Below are 20,886 nucleotides of genomic sequence, written 5' to 3' on the forward strand. Positions count from 1 at the left end.
ATATTAGATGGTATTAAAATGCAGATTCTTGGACCACTTGGCAATAATTTTTGTTAGAGTACATTTGGAGTGGGGCCCAAGCACCCACAGATTAGCTATCAGCTCAGATGAGTTGTGAGACCATACTTTAAGAAACACTTCTTTGGATCTTGGACAACGTAGGTCTTATGCTCTCTAGAATGAGAAATGGAAATAATGTTGCTGGGTCTGCCCCCGTCCCCACCCCAGAATTGTTCCAGACGGGAGGCAATCTGGGCTCCAGGGCATGTACTCATGCTGGGAGAAAGAGCAGAGAGTCCTGTGTAAGGAAGGACTTCATAGTTTTAGGGATTCAATTGTACGGATAAATTTCTCTAATTGAAGAACTAGGATTTGATGCAAATTGAGAAAATATTATGGGTTTTCTGGCACTTCAGTACCTAGGGTCATATTTAGAACGGGGGCACAGCGCCTGCAGCCCAGGAAACATCCTTTTCAAAGATAGGGTGTCTTGTGTTCCTGTTTTCTATGGTAAAATAAAGGTCACTGTCTTTGCAGTTACAGCATCCTGAGTTTGAATCCTGCTTCTAGCCACTTGAGGTTTGCCACCTTGGACAAATTAGTCTCAGTAAAATCTCTTACACTGTGTGTGTGTGTGTGTGTGTGTGTGTGTGTGTGTGTGTGTGTGTGTGTGTTTTAAGGAATCAAAGAAATTTCATACAGAGATGACAAGCCACAGAAGTAGTGAGTTCTCAACCTTTCTTATTCTCTTTCTCAGTAGCATTTCCTTTCTTAATAGTATGACTATGTAGTAAGTCATCCAAATTAGAAGGTTCAGGGTGGTTTTTAAAAATTCACCCCCTTCTTCATGTTTCTGATCCAACTAGTCACCAAGTTTATCAGTTCTGCTCCTGAAAACCTCACCGACTCCCACCGGCTCTATCAGGTATTTATACTTGGTGCATCCTTTACCTAGAATGTCCTTCCCCTTCTACTCCTCCTCTCTGAGAGACTGGATGTCTCATGCTCTCAGAATGTCACAAAGCCTTTGATCATTCAGTGCTGCCCTGGCTTCCCAAGGGTAGCAAGGCAGCTGAGTGCCCCATGGTGCTACGGGCAAAACTGTGACATGGTGCTTGTGCATTACTCCACAGGATGGAGCTCCTTCCTCATCTGGACCCCTTCTATCGGGGTTAACGAGTGACCTTTTAACACAAACTCTGGTAGAGTATTGAAGATGGTTGTCCTCACTGTATGTTGCCAATACCTGCTCTGCCCTCGGGAGAGTCCCAGGGCCCCCGCACAAAACCAAGCCTACTTGCCGCTCACCCCGGGCTTCCCTCTTAAGAAGAGAAATGAATCTCCCCTGTCACAGATCTCTTAGGCCAGATAAATCCATGGTTTCAGTTAGAGTAAAGACAGTTTCCCTTAAGCATAAGTTAACAAAGGGAATTAAAATACAAAGACCACCTATGCTAATTAGAAATAGACAGAGAAAACAAGAAATCAAGAGAGCTTTCCAGAGAAAGAAAGATTTCTTTCCAAGAAGGAAAATCTGAATTACCTATTTAAGAATGACTACATGGAATTTAAGAAACAAAACAGATGAATTACAGATAAACAAAGGGGAAGGGAAGGAAAAAATAAGATAAAAACAGAGAGGATGCAAACCAAGGAGACTCTTAAATACAGAAAACAAACTGAGGGTTGCTGGGGGGGGATGGGCTAAATGGGTGAGGGGTGTAAAGAAGGGCACTTGTTGGGATGGGCACTGAGTTTTATATGTAAGTGATGAATTACTAAATTCTATTCCTGAAATCATTACTACATTATAAGTTAACTGGCTTGGATTTAAATTAAAAAGAAAGAAGGAAAGAAAGAAAAATTTTTAATAAATAAAAGAATGAAAAACATTTCAAATGATGTATCTTAGAACACAGCTACTCTATCTCCCTACATTGGTTTCTCCAAATAGCTTCTGAAGGTTAAACACCACGAATTACATGTTAGGAAATCCATAAATCAATGAACATTTGTTTAATAAGCGATTTTCAGAAATCAATTGATTTTCAAAATCCATATATAGATGACAGACTTAGATATGAAAAAGTATAATTACACAAAATACAAAGTGATGATCAGAAAAGATCCAAGAAGAATGTTCTTGCTTTGGTCTTGTTGCTGCCTGTTCCTGGAACCTTGTTGTGAAGGCTTGAATGTCAGTTACTGAGAGCACAGTTATAAACCCACTAGTGGGCAGCTTAAAACTGGCAGGGAGAGAAAAGTGGCATGTGTGGACCCCCGGGACTGGGCCACCGTAAATGGTCCAGAAAAGCTGTCTTCAATCGGTTAAGCACATTTAGGACTTAACAATGATTAAGAGATTTATTTAAACATTTGCCAAATCAAAGACAGCTTCCTGAGGTACAAGAATGTGTCCTCCGACTCTGGGGGAAGCATTGGTGCTTCTGTAATATCATGACAAGGAGGCTCTTCTACGACACAAATTACCTACCACTTTATTATACTTCTGTGGCATTTTTAAAAGGTCATTGATGGTTGGAAATGCTTATGCCAACTAAAGAAATAAGTCCCCTGTAAGAGGGTGAAGTAGGTACAGTTAATTACAAGATTAGAGCTAGAGAAAGAGCACGGCTAGTGAGACTGTGTAGGAAATTGGGTTCCTTTTCTGGAAATAAAGACCATCAGGAGCTGTTTGACACTGTGCACATCCAAAAGCCAGAACTGGCATTGATAGAGCACCTAATCTATGCCAGGCTAATGCGGAGCTATGCTACAATCTTTACAGCCCTGTCTCATCCAATCCTTATAGCAACTCTGTGAAACAAGCACTACTGTTATATATGTTTTACAGATGAAATATTTAAGCCACAGAGAGGTTCAGTGATTTACCCAAGGCTACAAAGCAAACAGGAGGGAGAGAGCTCATGTTGTTAACCGCCACACTATCTGGCCGGTCGTACTATGTAATACTGAAATGTGTTTTAACTAATCAAATTTTGCCTACTTCTCATAAAGCGGAAAAACAAAAAGTCTTGTTAAAAGCTTTAAGGTAACTATAAACTCCTTTCTACTGAGCATAAAACTAAAGATTTAATAAACCCAGATAAGTGAATTGTACTATGAAAAAGATACCAGGGCACACAGAGAAAGGGAAGGTGCCATCTTCATGAAAATCAGGTTGTGGAAAAGCCAACAATGTTCCAAGGTCTAAATGTTGTCCCATTAAAAACAAAAAGAAATCGGAACTGGGCAAAAGGCTCCAGATTGTATGAATGCAAGATCTAGTTGTTCTATTTTTTAAATGCTTTTTATTTATTTTTGAGAGACCGAGAGAGAGACAGCACGAGCAGAGGAGGGTCAGAGAGAGAGGAAGACACAGAATCGGAAGCAGGCTCCAGGCTCTGAGCTAGCTGTCAGCACAGAGCCTGACGCAGGGCTTGAACCCATGAACCTGAGACCATGACCTGAGCTGAAGTCACATGCTTAACCGACTGAGCCACCCAGGCACCCCAACATTGTTTTATTTTAAACTCATACAACATACAACAATATAGACCTACAACCCTCCCCCAAATAGCAACAATACTAAATGTAGACATAAAATGGATGCAAAACATTTGCTTCTATCTATTTCCTTCATGTCACATTTTAAGATAAGAATGAGCACTTTTGTAGTCAAAAATCCCCACCCCCTTTCCCACAGGAAATTATGCCAGTGAGTGGGAGACACATGGCCGGCTGGGCAGAGGATCTGGAACACAGGTAGGACACAGCTATTGAGGAGCACACAGCTCCCTGGAAGAGGAAGGAGAAAATGCTCAGGCTGAGTGGGGCTGAGAAAGGTAAGAAACAACTCATAAAGCAGCTCCAGAAGCATTAGGAACAGCGTGCTAATCAGCTAGCTGTTCTGGTGATGGGCTTTGGGGGGACTCAATTTTACCAGGAGGAGGAACAAAACCAAAGTTTCAAGTTCCTAGCCCTGAGTTCAGAAAAAATACCCCCCCCTCAATAAAGCTTCATCCATAAAAATTTACTAAAGGCACGAAAATGTGACAGTCATCAGGTTAGACACTGAATATAGAAAAAGGACAACTCTGTTTCCAAGGAGCCTATTTGTAGTCTAGGAGAGACAAACAAGATTTTCAGCAGTCCCCAGGTACTGGGAGGAGTGGGGGGCTGCTGAAAAGGAGAAGTATGAAATTTAAAAAAAAAAGGAAAAGAAAAGGAGAAGTGTGGGTTCGTGAGATGGAGGAGAAATTGGGCTCTGCAAGCCGTGAGGGCTCCCGCCTCCACAGAGCACACAGCCTGTGTGCGAAGTGCTGGCACCCCCCCCCCCCCCCCGCACACGGGTGGGAGCCGTGCGGAGGTGGCCGTGGCAGGGGGTTCTCGGGCTCACGCTGGGAAGTCCATCAGAGAAAGTCAAGGTAGCTACATTTTCATAAAAAAAGTCAAGGTAGCTACATTTTCATAAAAGGAAGGCAGGTGAAAGACTTTCCAGCAACTTCTCCTTTATTTAGAGAGACATTTGAGGGACCAAAGCACAAAATATCTATGAACACTCTTTCTGATTGTCCCCCAAGGCCAATGACCTAGGGAAATGTCTGTCACACAGGAGTAGAGAGCCATCTTTAATAGCAAGTAACTGATAAATATTTCTTGAGCTACTATCAGCACGCTAGACCCTGGGCATGCAGGGAAGGAGTCAGAAGGCATGGTCCTTGTGTTCACCTGCTTGAGATGTTTAGAGAAGACACACAGATAGATACCCAAACGAGAAAATATCCTAATTACAATAAGCTGCTTTCTCCTAAGAAAAGAGCCTGGTTTGATAGGCTGTATAACAAAGGAAACCGGCCTAAGTGGGTTGGTGAGGTGGAGAAGGTGTCCCAAGTCAAAATCTTTTATAATAATAGAACAGTTTGTAACTGAACTGTTGGCATTGAAAGTTACTGAGGAAATCCATCCTCCATAGTAGATGACCTACAGGATGCTGTAAGTATGAAAGGAAAAGAAATGTGCTTTGGATACATTTCTTCAGATTAGCACTGCTAAGAAGACCAGCCTCTAACAAGCAATATTTGATGAATCTTATCATTGTAATTTCATGGAGTAATTGTTAGGAAACCAGGGTTTCTTAGTTATTTCCAGTTCTAACACCCAGCTGTGGCAGGAGATGCTTTATTATTAGCACTTCTCAATACCAATTCCCAATAAGGAAACCTACGTTAAGTTCGTGCCCTCGGAGAAATTCCACACACCACAGCACAACGTAACTCAAACTGAATGGCCGTACATTAATGAAAGGAACAAAATGAATTTGAAAATGAAAAAGGTATGATCTCTATACTGAACACGTTTTAAAATGTATTTTTAAACATATTTACCATATTTAATCTTTGAGACAAATTAAATTGTGATAACCCTTAGGCTGAAGCAATTATTATCAAATACTGCTCTGTGAAGAGTAAGGAACTGTGACCGTATTTCTCATAACAATGATGACAGCACAGAGAGACTGAAGAGAGCTGATATAAATGGAAACGGAGACGCTAATTGGAAAACAAAAATCTGAGTAACAGTTTTGTATTTTAGGTTGTTGCAATAATGATTATGACTGAAATTCCTTTCAAGGGAACTTGTTATAATACTTTTATATTTAGCCTATATAACCTTAAACTTAACAAAAATAGAATATGCATTGTTCTGAGGAGATATGAACTTTGAAAGTGAAAAAATTTAAGAATCCTCAAGTTCTTAAAATATTTCTATGGAAGTTTTGAAGACATTTTGCCAAGACAAGCCTGCAACATTTAAAACACTTTTGGGGTGCCTGGGTGGCTCAGTCGATTAAGCATTCGGCTTCGGCTCAGATCATGATTTCACCGTGAGTTTGAGCCCTTTGTAGGGCTCTGTGCAGACAGTTCAGAGCCTGGAGCCTGCTTTGGATTCTGTCCCCCTCTCTCTCTGCCTCTCCCCTGCTCATACTCTGTCTCAAAAATAAACATTAAAAAAATTAAAACAGTATCAATCCTGGCTCCCGCTGAATATCCTTAAGCAAGTTGGGGATTTTAAGCAATTCAACCCAGCCAGGAAACTGTGACATAAATAATTTTGAAGTCCTGTGCCTACTGAAATTATATTGTTTATCCTCCTATAAATATTGAAGAAAGGCATCAATACAAAACCTTGATCTTACTGTGTGTGGCTAAACTTACAAAGACAAAAAGAAAATCATGAGAGCTTGAATGAAGAGACTTCCTGGCTGATATTTTTTTTGGCAAAAACAACAATGTGGGGCTCACCTTTGCAGCATGTCAGGAAGCACCCACAATTCAGAACTTCAGCACATGTCGGGATACCAGCTCTGTGAGAGTTGCAGACCTGCCTTGCAGACATGTTGTGAAAAGCACTACTGCCCCAACTCTGTTCTTGGCATCTGAAGTTAGAAAGGCAAATCCGTGGCCCAAACTACTCAACCAGAATCTCTGTGGTGGGGCTCAGCACTCTGTCCTCGTGCTTCTTGGGCTCGCTCAAGTGCAAGAACTTCTGGTCTAATGGGCTCCTGCGAGCTGCGTGAAAGGACTGGCTACAAACAGGTGAAGGGGTTTAAGTTCCCCCATGCCAGCTGCATGGACATCACCTGGGTGCTGTTAGAAACACAGAATCGCCTGCCCCAACCCTACACAATCAAGAATCTGCACTTCAGTTGGCAATCTCCTCTGTTCTCCAGGAGGTTTTAATCAGCCCTGCCTGCTCTTAAGCAGTAGCTACAGTGCTCAGGGCTTGTTTTACTCTCTCCTCCATCAGGATCTCCAGTTAACCCAACAATTTGCTTAGCCAAGTGTGGAGGGAGGGGGAGTGATTTTTCTAAGCTAATGAGCTTTAGTGTATACTCACTGACAAAAATTAATGTGTTATTACTGATTCCTGTAAAATCAGAAATATAAAGAAAAGATTTCTAGAGGTGACTATATTTGAAGCCAAGAATGAATCTCTAATGGTAAGATTCTAGGCACAATGAGAAACTGGTAAAGAAAATATAGATTTTGTGGAAGGGGTATATTTGATATGCCACAGACCAGACCAGAGATGGGCTGAGCTGGTCTTGGTCTTCACTTGGATTCTTTTCCTTTATATTAAACAAAGAATTCACCCCCAAACGGGGATCCAATCACCTCTACTAATCGATCACTGAGACTTGTTTCAATTATCTCATAACTCCAGCCGTCCACAAGCCCAGTATTCACTGTGTTTTAGGCTTGTAACAACCTTGTGGTTCCAGCAGTCATAGAATTAACTTAAACTGAGCACACACCTGGGGTGGCGTGATTGTTTTTGCATCAGTAAATACTATCTTCACCAGAACTTTGCAGCACCCTGAGGAGTCCTGGGATTGCACATTTGCTTCCTCCATCCACCTACCCCATTGTCAAATCTGGAAGTCAAGGTTTCCAAATATCAGGGTTACAGGATGGGGATGGTGGCCAGGAAACACATACAGGTTAAAAAAAGCTTTCTAGGCAATTCTGATACACATGCCCAACTTCTCCAACTGATACTCACTGATCAGCTGTGTAAGTTTTATTTTCCATGAACTTTATACATAATTCAATGATGGCTACAGTACTTTTGAAATGAGCCCTAGCACAAAAGTGCAAGTTTGACACATGTGAAGTTATTTTATATCTCAATTTAATCCACAAATGATTTGATATGTAGAAGTTCTGAATCAAAACATTGGTTCAAGTATGCAAAACCAATAGCTATTAGGATTTTTAATTTTGAAGATTTCTCTAACTTTACTGTAAATTCTCTTAATCTTGCAGCTTTTAAAATGAAAACAGGCAGAGGAGAGCTACATTTAATAAACACTTCATAAATATTGAGTTAACATTGGCAATGTACTAAAAACTAGAGCAAACAACCTCCTGGGGTTTGGACAATCATTTATTTTCAATTAAAATTCACAGTAAAGTTTGAAAATATGACCCCGAACTTCTGCCAGTATAAGCCTGAGTTCTGATTTAATAGACACATTTGAAGTCAACAAACCAAACTGAATCTTCTTGCATTTCAGTTGTTTACAATGTATGTCACTGATATGAAAGACACCTGTATGAAACTGAAATTGTGGGAAATTTTTACATAGACAATAAAGGAGAAATCATTTTTTCTCTATATTATAAAAACAGTATTACCACATAAAGGGGAAGATTAAACTTACCCACAAATCCACCATCCCGACATCTCTTCTATGAATTCTTTAAATCTTTATCTACAAACATAATATTTACATAGTTATAACCTGCATATTTATACAATTTGGGGAAAATCACTATTTAAATACCAATATACAGGATCATAAGCAGACTCCTCTTGAAGGAAATTACATGGCATAAAACCTACAATATGCCTCATGATCCCCAAATACCGTAGAGCTGAAAACTTGAAAACCAAATTACAACTGCCTTTCTTTCTACACTTGAGTACATGAACTAAGATGACTCTCACATGAGGCTGAGTGCATCATCTCTAAAACAGTATATGGAAAATATAGTTGTTATTGTCTTGGTTTAGCATGTTGTCTTTGTACATCTTGCTAAAACCTTAAAATTCCATCTGTAACATCCCCATACTAACTTAACCAATAACCACAATGATTACTATTTCGCTCTTCTTGAACTTGTATTATAGGCAAGGTAGTTAATACAAATGACAGATGAAGGGGAATCCATACCTAAGGAGCACTATTTAGCTAGAGTAGGTTCTGTGATTGCAGAAATACTAGCCGGGGTCCACGAGATGCCGACTATGTGATCTTGGGCCATTATGTCCTCTTGCACTTCAGGTTACTCTACTGTAAAATGTAAAATGAATACTTGCATTCTATCTCTTTGAAGCTATTCTGACAAAATCAGAATACAAGTGAAGAATATTGAAATCCTCAGATAAAAGAGTTCATTTTGTATTAATTTCGGCTAGGACAAATACCATTACTAACCTGTATCCTAAAAGTGCTCTGTATCATTCTTATTGAAAATCATAAATGAGTTCACTTACCCTGTATATTCAAGAACTGATTGAACCAGTTTCATGTAGTGACACACTGACATCTAGTGGAGATTTATGGTGTGCTACGGGACACTGCACAGCCCCAAGGAACTTCACAGTGCTGGTGGGACCAGTGAGAAGCCAAAGCTCCTTTTTGGTCTTTATGCAAAGCATCAAGAAAAAATATAAATGAATTAAAAAAGAAAGGTACACTTCTTGTATAGTTACATTTTTGCTTGTTACCAAATTAAAAACACCGGCCGATTCTCCAGATACTCAAAGTTTATGGGAAGATATGGGGGCGTGGCAAAGATCTGGTTGGTTGGTGTTGCAGTTGTGAGATATCCCCCAAAACCCTCTCTGACTCTGTTTAAATAAACGAGCAAGGATGTGTAACTGTGTATTCACTTCCTCTGCTCTTTCTACAGTGCATGCAGGGAAGGGCTGGCAAGGAAGGGGGGAAGGAAAGTGGAGGAAGTAAACTTTGTGGGTTTTTCATTTCATCCCTTAAATCAATTTCTGTACATCTTTGGGGTGAGAATTTTATTAAATCCAGAGGTAAAGTTCCTTGAAGCAAATATATGTGTAAGCTTTCTGGCATATCACTAATCACTTATCGAAACACGCTCATTTAAATATACTGCATTTACTTTCCAACAAAAATATAAAATAAAATGTTTCTATTACCCTGAGCTTTCACAAATACCTAGCACCATCAGTAAATTATGGCTTTACATTTCATCTGTCCTTTCCAAAGGCTACAGGAAATAAATGTTAAGTGGCCTTAGGAGAAAGTAATTTGACACCTACACACTCTAACATGTGAGTATTTAAATTAAAGTCACAAATATTCATTGGAAGGTGCTCACAATCCCATTATATCTGGTACAGTACAAGTTAAAGGTAAATGTTGTCCCCTCCTCCAGCTTTAGTGAATGGAAAGGACTGAGCGCTCCATCTACACCAGTCTATTTCCTTGTTTTCTACAGAGCTCCGACCACTGGATGGACTTCTTTACATCACAGTTTAATGGCTTCATTATTCCAATGAACAGAAAAGGTTGAAGAGGAACAGTTCTGAAAGCTGGAATATATATATATATATATATATTTTTTTTTTTTTTTTTTTAACTGTGTTTTAAACTGCTTAGCTTCTGGTTCTGGCAGACCCTTTCACCACCCTCTTCTGGAAAGAATAAAGAAAGGAAATGAAGGAAAGGAAAGGAAAAGGAAGGAAGGAAGAAGAAAGGAAGGGAGCAAGAAAGGAGGAAAAAGGCATGAAAATATCTAACTGTTGGTCTGGCGGAAAGAGCATAGAACTAAAACCTCCAGGATTAGGAAATGTGTGACTTTTCTCTTGAGAAGAATGTGCAGGAATTTGTTACCACCACACCCAGAATGCTTATAAATTTTCACTCCTTCACTCTCTCACTCACGGACATCTGGGAATCCGAAGGATCATCTAGAAATGATTAGACTAGACCAGATTGCATATGTAAAATCCCTGAAGAATCTTAAGGCAGCTTAAGATTCAATCTTAATTATAATCAAACATCCTTTAGTAAATATGTATGTTATTGGTGGTGTTAAATTAAAAAAAAGATATATACTCACATCTTCTTGGCAATTAATAGTAAACTTCAATCTTCAGAGCCCAGAGACAAAAACAAACAAACAAAAAACAACAAAAAAAGATGCGACACAACCTATTAGCACAAGCAAAAACAAAGTTCTAATAGTGAAGCTTCATGCTGCAAACATACAATTGTCTTGTTTTACTGCTTTAAAAAGTCTTTCCAGATTGTTTATGATGCCCAGTGTCTTAGCACTCATTTTTCCCCCCATCACTACAGTATTTCTGCAGTGTTATTGTCTTTTGTTCAATTATAGAATTCAGAAAGTCCAGGTCCAGAAGGGTTAAAAGAAAAACAAAAAAACACCTACAGACATTAAGAAATTTGAAAGCATAGTTACTCTATCACAGGGTGGTGGTTCATTACACTTTTGGCTCTAGATTCAATATCTCAAAGACCCACAGTTCAAACCGAAATAATCATTATTGGATGTTTTACCCACAAGCAAACTATTGTGATAAATGAGTGACTTCTAATTATTCTAAGTGGTAATACAACTTTAAAAGTTGTATTTAAAAGGTGTGATCTCCACATTCATTTCTTTCAAGAGGAAGTGTCAAAATGCCAGGCTACAACCCTAGGGAATTAGTTTTCATATAGGTGTAATACGGATTCCACTGGATACAGATTTATTTTGGAAATGGTGATTTTAAACACTCCTGGGCAGGACCCCAACTTTGGAGCTAAGGTTTATATTCCTTACTGTGTTGAATAAGCAGAGTCCAGTGATTTTCAGAGAAGTCATCAGTCATTTTGGTGTGTGTGTGTGTCCTGTGTTCCCAAACTATGCATATGCCACTCTGTGGTAGACAGGCAAGGAGTCTTCCAGACATGTGCAAAGTATATATGCTACAGAAAAGGGAACTTACTAAGAGACTCGTCCATGAAAATGTGATGTGAAACAGATCTACAGCTGTGGCCAGGGTAAATGTAATGTCATTAAAAGAATTTACAGTAACATTATAGAACCAACACTAATATTCCCACCACCAGAATCCACCAGCCTTTGTGATCTTGGTGTCCCAGGAAATGTAGAGAAAACAGAGACAAGTCTGATTTACAGAATCTGAAGAAACTTTTTATTGATCTCTTTATCCTTCCAGCATTATGAGAGCAGGCAATACAATATTTTAACCCAAGCTCAAAAGAGTATACCTTTCCCCAAAGTTAAAAATGGTCTGGATGTTTCCTCCGCAGTACAGTGCCCTCTTCTATATCAACCGTCATTGTCTTCCATCAACATTATGACCCACAACCAAGTTCAGAAGAGGGTGCTTTTGCTATTTTTCTTCAGAGATCCCCACTGGAGTGTTGTCGTGTGAGCTTCTGGCATCCTATATTTAACACCCAGCATTCCCCAAATGATAACTACAGAGTTATGAAAGAGTTATGAAGAGAGAAAGTACATTTCTAGCTAATCACCAAGGAGGCTCTAACAAGCTGCGCATCAGAAAGAACACAAAACGATTTCTAATTTTAAGTAACAAAATATAGGGCTTTAGAGATGTTTTTCATTGCAGTCTTCCAGGCCAGGCCTTAAAGAAGGAAATGCTGTCTTAGTGAGGTGCCTGAGAAGAGGTGTTAACCAGGGGGAATAAAAGGAAACTGAGGACAGACGACCAATACGAGACTTGAAAAACCTCTGCTCCTTTAAACTCCCTTCAGTAACATTTGGAAAACTTCCCTTTTGATCTTAACTAACATTAGCTTAGCTAACAGTTAACTTTAAATCTGCAAAGTTTTATATGCCTGTGTTTAAATGTGGCCAAATACTTGTTAATCTTACTAGAAACATTATCACTGTAATGAAAATAAAAACAAGCTACTGCCATATGCCAAACTGCTACATAGTGCTTATCCACTGATTATGTACTTACTACACCTGTAATGTCATTTCATGAAGGTGCTTACCGTGAACATGTAAGCTGAAAAACATTTCCAAATATTCAAATCAAGCAAAAAAAAAAAAAAAGGTACAAAGTTGCCCACTCATCACTGAATTATTCTGGACTGAACAGAAGGCTCAATTTCAGCACTGCCAAATGCTCTTAGGCACAGAAGCAATGCACCATCTGTCTTGAAGCACCAAGTATATCAAGTCAGATTTCAAATACTGGTGTGCCTCGCAGTGTATCTGAAGCAATCCATTTGCTGGTGCTTGAAACCTAACATGGTCCACAACAAAGTTGCATGCCTCAATACTTTGAACCGCTACTTGTGAAAGGAATTATAAAAATGTCAGAGCATCAAAGAGTTGTGGTCCTAGGAGCAGAAAGCCTTGACAAGTCAGAGGATTAAGGAAGTGTTCTCAAGAAGTCACTACTGCTATTTCTCTGAGAAAATATTTTAAGTGACAGATGGATCCACTACTGTTGGCAAGAGTGACCCTGAGATTTCCCTACAGAAGGAGAGCATCTGAAGCCGCTATTGTAATTGATGCTGCTGGACTCATCACGGGAGCACGCGGAGGTCATGACACAAAGCCAGGGCTCTAGGGGTTTGGACTTTATTCTGTAAACAATGGGCAACCACTTAAACACGTCTTATGAGCAAGGAGTATCCTGAGTTTACTCTGGGAAGATTAACATGATAGGGGTGTGAAGAATAGACCAGAGTCCTTTGTACCGACAAGTCGTTAACTTAAAAGGCACCTATAGATAAGAGATAACTGTGAGGGCCTGAATAAGACAAGAACTGGAACATGTGGCTAAATTTAAACATTAAATTAAAATTTAAAAAAAATTAGAGGCTAGAACTGGAAAGGGGAACAGAACATGAAACAATATTCTTCAGAAATAAGGGGAAAAGGCAATCAGCCTGTATAGTTCATGTGGAATATTCTAAAGGATTTTGCTATCATGAACTTGAGAAAGAAGAGTCATACCCGATTTCTTTAATTTCAGATCATAAATATAGCTAGGTTTAATGTACAATAATCACAGCAAAGGTAGTGTCCAGCAAGACTCAAAAAATAGACTTGGGGTAAAGAATGCTCAATTCCTAGAATCATCTGAATAAGCAAGAAAAGCATCTTGGATATGCCATTTTGCCCTACCTAATTCAGAAAAGCCTTCTGCCACATCATCTAGAGGTGTTTCCAAAGTTCTCTGTACTTAACATCCCTTTCCCAACTAGACTATGATGAGCTCTTTAAGAGACCTCAATTTCTCCCATTACCAGCATTAATAGCAGTGTTAGCATTCAATGAATACTTAGAATTCCTCTAGTTTAAGTTGGTGTCAAGGCAGATTCTTCAATGAGAAGGAAAATCAAAGGCAAGAAAAATATTAAGGTGCTTAATAAGATTGAAACCAACTAACAATTGCTGACCATACTTGAATAAAAAGAGCCATTCCAAATGCTACTGGAGCTTTGCTTCATTATTAACATGTAACTATTAAATTGAAAGCTCATCTAGATAAAAAATCACTTAATCATACATTTGTTCTCCAGGGCACAGAGGAGTCACTTACGCACATAAGCTCTGGTCCTCTCCCATCCTCCCATTCAGCCAATAACCACCTCCTATTTCATGGAGGCACAAAATCAACAAGAAAACTTCCTGCTGCATGCACCCTCCAGCCTGGACCTATCCTCCTGTCCTTTGCCTGTTTTCCTGTGAACAGTGATGGCATGACATTCTGGAGTTCCCAGCAAAGGACAGCCACTTCCTTTGTGTGTTAGATCCCACTCCCTCCTGCCTACCCAGAATTCAAGAAGTTGGGGAAGACCTAGACTGCTCTTAGTGGGGGTACTGTTTCCCCAGAGCGTTCTTGAGTCTAGTCCAAGGCAAGTGGAGGAAACTCTGGGAACACCCTCTGTAGACAGTGTGTTGGGTGATCTTCTCCAGGACATTGCCCCTCTGCCCTCCTCATTCATTTCCCCTATTTAATCTTTCCCATCAACAGTTTTTCCTATGTTTAAAAAAAAAAACCCCGAAACTCCAACCTATTTGGAGAACATAGAAATAGATCCCTATTTCTCTGCCTTACTGCAACATTGTCAGGAGCCTCTAATCTCATCTCCCATTATCTTTGGCACCCCCTCCAAAATGAGCATTTGTCCTCACCAGTCCAATGAAACTGTGCTAATGACAGTCACCCATGCCCACCAGCTATCGGTTGCTGAAGGGGAAATGGGAATTTTTCAGTCCTCAGCTTATTTGACTTGGCAGTTCCACTAGACTCAACAGACCACTCTCACCTCCATGATATTCCTCACTTCCTTTCCAGGTACCCACACGTTCCCGGGGTCTTCCTTTTATTTCTGCTTGCTTCTTCCTGTGTTCCTTTACTGATTCTTCATCTCCTCGGCTTAACGTTGGAGTGCCCAGACTTCTTGCTTCTCTAGCAGCACTCATTTTCTCGATGATCTCATAGTCTCACAGCTGCATCGCCTATCCACTCTGGAGTCCCACATGTACATGACATGCCTGGCACAGAACTACTCCCGAATTCCAGACTGGTGTGTCTGCTGTTCTGACACCTCCATTTGCATACTGAAGAGGCATTTCAAACTTAACCTGTCAAAAAACAACTCTTTTTCCCCCCCCTATCTTGCTCCACCTCCAGGTTCCTCATTTTAGTTAGCCTTATTTGCTTAGATGCCAAATGTTGATTTCTTTTCCACACCACTTAATTAAATGCATCATCAGCCAATCTTGTTAGCGCTACCTTCAACCAGAATCTGGTTTCTTATCAGGTATTATTAGCACCCACTAATGCTATTCAGGTAGGAGTCATCACTTTCTTTTAACCTGGTCTCCCCTTCTCCCCCCCGCTCCACCAAGGCCCTTCCCTAACAGTAATCAGAGATTCTAATAAAACACATCCTGTCTTACCACTCTGGCTAAAAACCCTTCCAATGGCTTCCCATCTTATTTAGAATACTACTCAAACTCCCTACAATGGACTGTAAGACCCTATGTGGTCGGTCCAGCCGCCATCGTCCTGACCTTGGCTTCCATGCTTTTCCTAGTTGCTTACTAACCTTCTCCACCTTCCCAACTCTTGCGGGCTTTTTGCATGCATTGGGCAGGCTCTCACCACAGGGTTTTTCATTTTCTATTCCCTTTGCCTGAAATACTCTTCCCCCATGTGTCTCATCCTCATTTTCAGCTCCTGACTCATCCTTCAGATCATATCTACTCTGACTACCTACTTTGTAATTGCACTGCAACCTCCCCTTTCTCCTGCCCAACATACCCTCCCTCTTCCTTCCCTGCTTTGGTTTTCTCCATAGTACTTACTACAGTGGTTTTTGTTTTTAAACCTTTTTTCCCTTGCACTGGCAAGTAAACACCATAAAGACAGGGATTTTCCTGTGCTTTGTTCACTGCTCATCCTAGGCACCTAAAACAAGATTTAGGAGAGTACCCAACTAGTACCTTACTAAGTGAACTGGATCCTTGATCTCCAGGGGCTCATGATTAAGACAGCCCATACACAACCCCAAAATGTGTCATTAAAAAAAATAATAATCTCACACGTATATTTAAAATGACTTTTACCATTTGGGAGCTGAGTGGCCAAAGAGTTCATCAGAGGGTGAAAGTGCTTGGAAAACACGATAAAGGAATCAGGAAAGCGGTACTCAACATGTAGCTTCATCCCCTCACTCCCTCATGTTCCTCAGAATTACTCTTCATCACTTTGTAGATGGAAACCTGAAATACTCATGTAAAGATCGGTCAAAACACTCTAATTTCAGCTACTAGGCAAAGGAGTCTAACTTTCCTTCCACATTTGGCCCCATAATTATCAGGACCTCTCTTGGTGCCCAGTACCCTGCCATAACCCACTTCCCCACAATTTAGCATTTTCCCCTCTTGGTCTGAGGTGGGCCTGGAGTAACAGGAAGCCAGCCTGAGGTTACTCAGCTGATCACGAAATACTCATGTTACAGTGTGTGAGAAGTTGCTGGAATTACATTTCTGGCATCAGGGAGCTTCTACCCAGCCACCTTTCAAGTATACGTACTCATGCAGAAATAACAGGGAGCAATAAAGAAAGTTCTTTATTCTATCCCCTTATCTCACAGAAGCCAGAAGTGAGGAAGAAAAAGAAAGGACAGAGACAATATTTCAATAACCAGCTCTGAACACTTAAGGACTGCCCCCTGCATACTGCTATATAGTATACAAATTCCTTTCCCCTGTAATATTTCTCTTAACAGAAATTTTTTCAAAGGATCTAACTTTGCACTTTCCTATTAGTTTCCTCAAAGAATCCTGTAAGCAGGTATTCCTCCTTTGTGTTTTTTTCTTTTTACCAATAAAAGAGAATAGGAGAATAAATTAAGAAGAGAGTTATGGCAATGGAAACTGATGTAAACTTTACAAGACAGAAAGCATTTTGGTATATTTAAGGACTTTTAAAATCACAAGATTAATTCATTCTCCATTATAAACACATAGACATCAGTAGGTTATGGGAACAGCCCACTGCTACTTCTCCTATTTCAAGTTGACAGGACAGTGTCCAACATGTGCTGCCTATTAAGCACGGAACTGGTGTGAGGAGAAATTAAAGAAGACATGACTGATTGCTTCATGTGGTCTTTGGATAACCTTCTGGAAAAGATTTATACCTATAATATTAACTCATTCAGCAAATATATATCATGTTAGGGATTAGGCTGAGATATAGAGACAAGGAATATAGATATGACCTTCTAAAAGCTCACTAACCAGAAATATGTGTACGGTGTAAAACTGAATGTAATAAAATGCCAAAATGCATACTACAGACACTGAGCACTAAGAGTAGTTTGAAAGACAGTAATTATTTTAAAAGCATCAAACAATATTAAGTATGTTTAGTAGTATATAGATTGACCAAATTATTATACTAATATTTTCATAACTAAATCAGCAGGGACATCTGTTCAATTTCTCATTCAACAGAAAATGGAAACACATTAGCAAAGACGTGTTCTTCTCTGCTTAGATGAGGCAAAAATCTTATCTAGACAGGAAAATGATAAACTACTTAAGGATGTGACAAGGTATTCATCTCTGTATGCATCACAGTGCCTGAAAGGATCTTCAATCAGTAAACAATTAACATCTTTAGAATGAACTGGAGGTCAGTTAATGGGTTATATAGCATAACCAACCTCCACCTACCCCTTCCAATAGGGAGACCAAAAAAAAAGAAGGTAGAAAACGGATTCTTGCAGAGGAAGGCACCTGGCACTTGGAAATACGTACATGCTCAATTCCTTTTATTATATCTGATGTTTGTGCACATGGGGGCTCTGAAATAGACACTCTAAAAGCATATAACAGTAAAATGGAAAAGGTTCATGAAAGGATGTGGACTTGGATAAACTTTAGGGATGGGAGAATTTAGGGAAGGAAAAATACCCTGCTTTTTGTGTTCTGTGTTGGGTAGGCTGGTATAACTGGCTTTAGCTTACTGGATTTCAACAAGGTAACCTAAAGCTGTAGAATTTATACTTGATCTTAGTCAAAGGCCAAGAAGCAATAGATTTAAATTAAAATTTAAATCTCTCCAAATATACTTACTGGTAATATCTAGATTTGTTGAACAATTCCTTTGCTATGCCACAGCTGTTTCTGAATATATCCAGGGTTAGTACACAGAGCTCTGCTGCCTAATCATGGTCAAATCTTTCTCATTCACATACAACTAAATTAAGGATATATAATGTCAAGGGATGTTTACACTGTCCTTGTGCCTGAATCTGGGTCATCTACTTTTTTTTTTTCCCAAACTTAGCTTCTTAATGTTTGGTCTTACAAAATGTTCCTGGGTCCTTGATCTTTGACATGATTTAATTTTTGCATACAGAATTAAAAAATAGAAGGTTTTCTACATTGTAGGCAGTTGAATATTTTCAAGTAGTTTGTTTTATGGAACATAGCATTTGGCAGTTTTATGAATAGTTAGCATGTTTCTTTTTAGTTAAATCATTTGATACCGAAATTCTTCATTCTTATCAGTTAATGCATGCTATATCAAGATGGGTTGATTCGTTTAGAAGTCATTTGTGCTTTATTTTCTTTCAGATTTTGTATAATTTATTCAGAAGTGCCAAATTTCAGTGAACCCAACCCAGATTATCGAGGACAACAGAGCAGAGGGGTAATTAATCCACATGTATAGTCTACGTTTATGGTTAGGCTAATTTTGACTGGGTACTGTAATTCTGTCACTAGGTGTCCAACCCTGTTGTACCCAGGGTATAATGAAGACAGTTAAAAAAATTTTTTTTTAAGTTATTTTCATTCTTTTATATTTTTAAAATCATTTTAATTGTATGTTTTGTGAGTCTATATATGTATCTTTAGTATCATGTGTTAAATTTATGTGCCATTTAGCAGTCTGAGGAGTTGGGAGTAATATCAGGAAAATACAATAAGATGTAACAGAAGCTGCGAAAGATTTGGGGAAATATTCCTGAATGTTAACACTGAATGGACTTGGGTAAATCTTTACAAAATTTAGTTAAAAAAAAAAAAAAACAAAAAAAAAATTAAACTAAAAAATACAACATAAAAAACCAACCTTAATTAAAGAATGGATACAATATGTTGTTATAATAATTTTTTAACAAATTTTCCGTTGGTTAAATTAAAAACATATTTTTTAGGCACACAATGAACAGAAGAATAATTCCATGAATAATAACATGGGTACAGGTACATTTGGACCAGTGGGTAAGATTTTTTTTTTTCATATTTGTGATCAGATGTTAAGAATTAAGAGACTACATCTTATGAAACGTTTAGAAGAGAACTGTCTCTAGGCATAAGTTAGCACTAAAGGGAGCTTATAGTAAACAGGGACTTCCCAAATAACCGTCTAGATATCAGATACCTTCTTAAGCTAATTTATTGAGCACATTCTTTTATTTTTATACACATATATTTATTTGTTCAATTTAAATTCCAGGGTCGTTAACGTGCAGCGTTACGTTAGTTTGGTGTACAGTGTAGTGATGCAGCACTCGCATGTTTTACTCGGTGCTCCTGAAGGTAGTGTGCTCCTAATCCCCTCTCTTTCACCCATCCCCCCACCTACCTCCAGAGCACATTCTATACTTAACAGAATTAAGCACTTGACTTTTTTTGACTTCAGCTCAGCTCGTGACCCCAGGGACCTGAGGTCGAGCCCCATGTCGGGCTCCATGCTGAGCATGGAGCTTGCTTAAGATTCTCTCTCCCCTCCATTGCTTTTTGGCCTCTTGGCTAAAATCAAGTGAAGATTCTCTCTCCCTCTGCCTCTCCCCCACTTGCTACACTGTAACTCTTTCTCAAAAAAAAGTAAAAAGATAACGTTATTTAGCTCATGTTCCCAATTTAAAAAAAGGGAAATTATTGATGTTAAAAGTATTCTTATGACAAATATATAAGGTAGAGATAAATAGACATACCTCATATTCATTGGAATCAATTAGTAAAAGCTTATTTTGTAAGGTCACATTTGAAATTTAGAATATTAAAATAAGAATTTGATAAAATGCAAATTGTACCTTATCCCATAGAGTCATTTCAGAAGCTATCAATCTATGTATATCTAATTTTACATATATACATATATATATAATCTAAATGAACTGTGATGTTATAAGCTGAAACTTGGTGAAGAATTGAGACTGTACTTCCTCATCATATTAGGTGTGTAATCTGGGCAAGTTCTTTAACCAGTCTATGTATCAGTTTCACTCTGTCAACCAAAGATCACTGGAGTGTCTCCTGTCCTAAAGCTCTTTAGGGGCTACTAAATGAGATAAGGTGCATCAGTCATCGAAGCGGTCCTGGCATGTAGTGGTTTACACAACAGGGTACCTCTGAGGCCACATGACCATGATCTGAACACTCCAGGTGCAATGGGAAGCTCAGTGCCCTGACTGATCTTGAACACGTATTACAGAGCTACATTTGGACCTTTTTAACTGGTAAGAAAAAATCCTAGGTTCTAAAATATCATCACTTACATCTTAGAGCGAAGTTTCATAGGAATAAAACCTAGCCTATTTGTAGTATCCACAGATGAGTACCTATGCGGCTGAAAAGCGGATCTACAGTTTTCTGGAAAAAGAAAACAAGGTAGAAAGTTCAGAATTTTAAGGGAACCTCACAGGAAGAAAACAAATGATAATTGTTATTTTTCAGTCCCTGTGAAGTAGTAGCCTGTTTCCTGAAAGAGAAAGCAGAACAAGAGTAACAAATG

The 20,886-nt window shown here is 39.1% G+C and overlaps 1 long non-coding RNA gene across 1 annotated transcript; it reads left to right on the forward strand.

Annotated features, from left to right (window-relative positions):
- Positions 1-3,776: 3,776 nt before the first annotated feature.
- On the forward strand, positions 3,777-19,409 carry LOC115287658. The gene is made up of 3 exons (XR_003906580.1): positions 3,777-3,845; positions 18,720-18,795; positions 19,304-19,409. It is a non-coding gene; the product is annotated as an uncharacterized LOC115287658 (long non-coding RNA).
- Positions 19,410-20,886: the final 1,477 nt, after the last annotated feature.

The sequence above is a fragment of the Suricata suricatta genome, chromosome 3 (assembly GCF_006229205.1).
Source record: "Suricata suricatta isolate VVHF042 chromosome 3, meerkat_22Aug2017_6uvM2_HiC, whole genome shotgun sequence".
NCBI classification, from domain to species: domain Eukaryota; kingdom Metazoa; phylum Chordata; class Mammalia; order Carnivora; family Herpestidae; genus Suricata; species Suricata suricatta.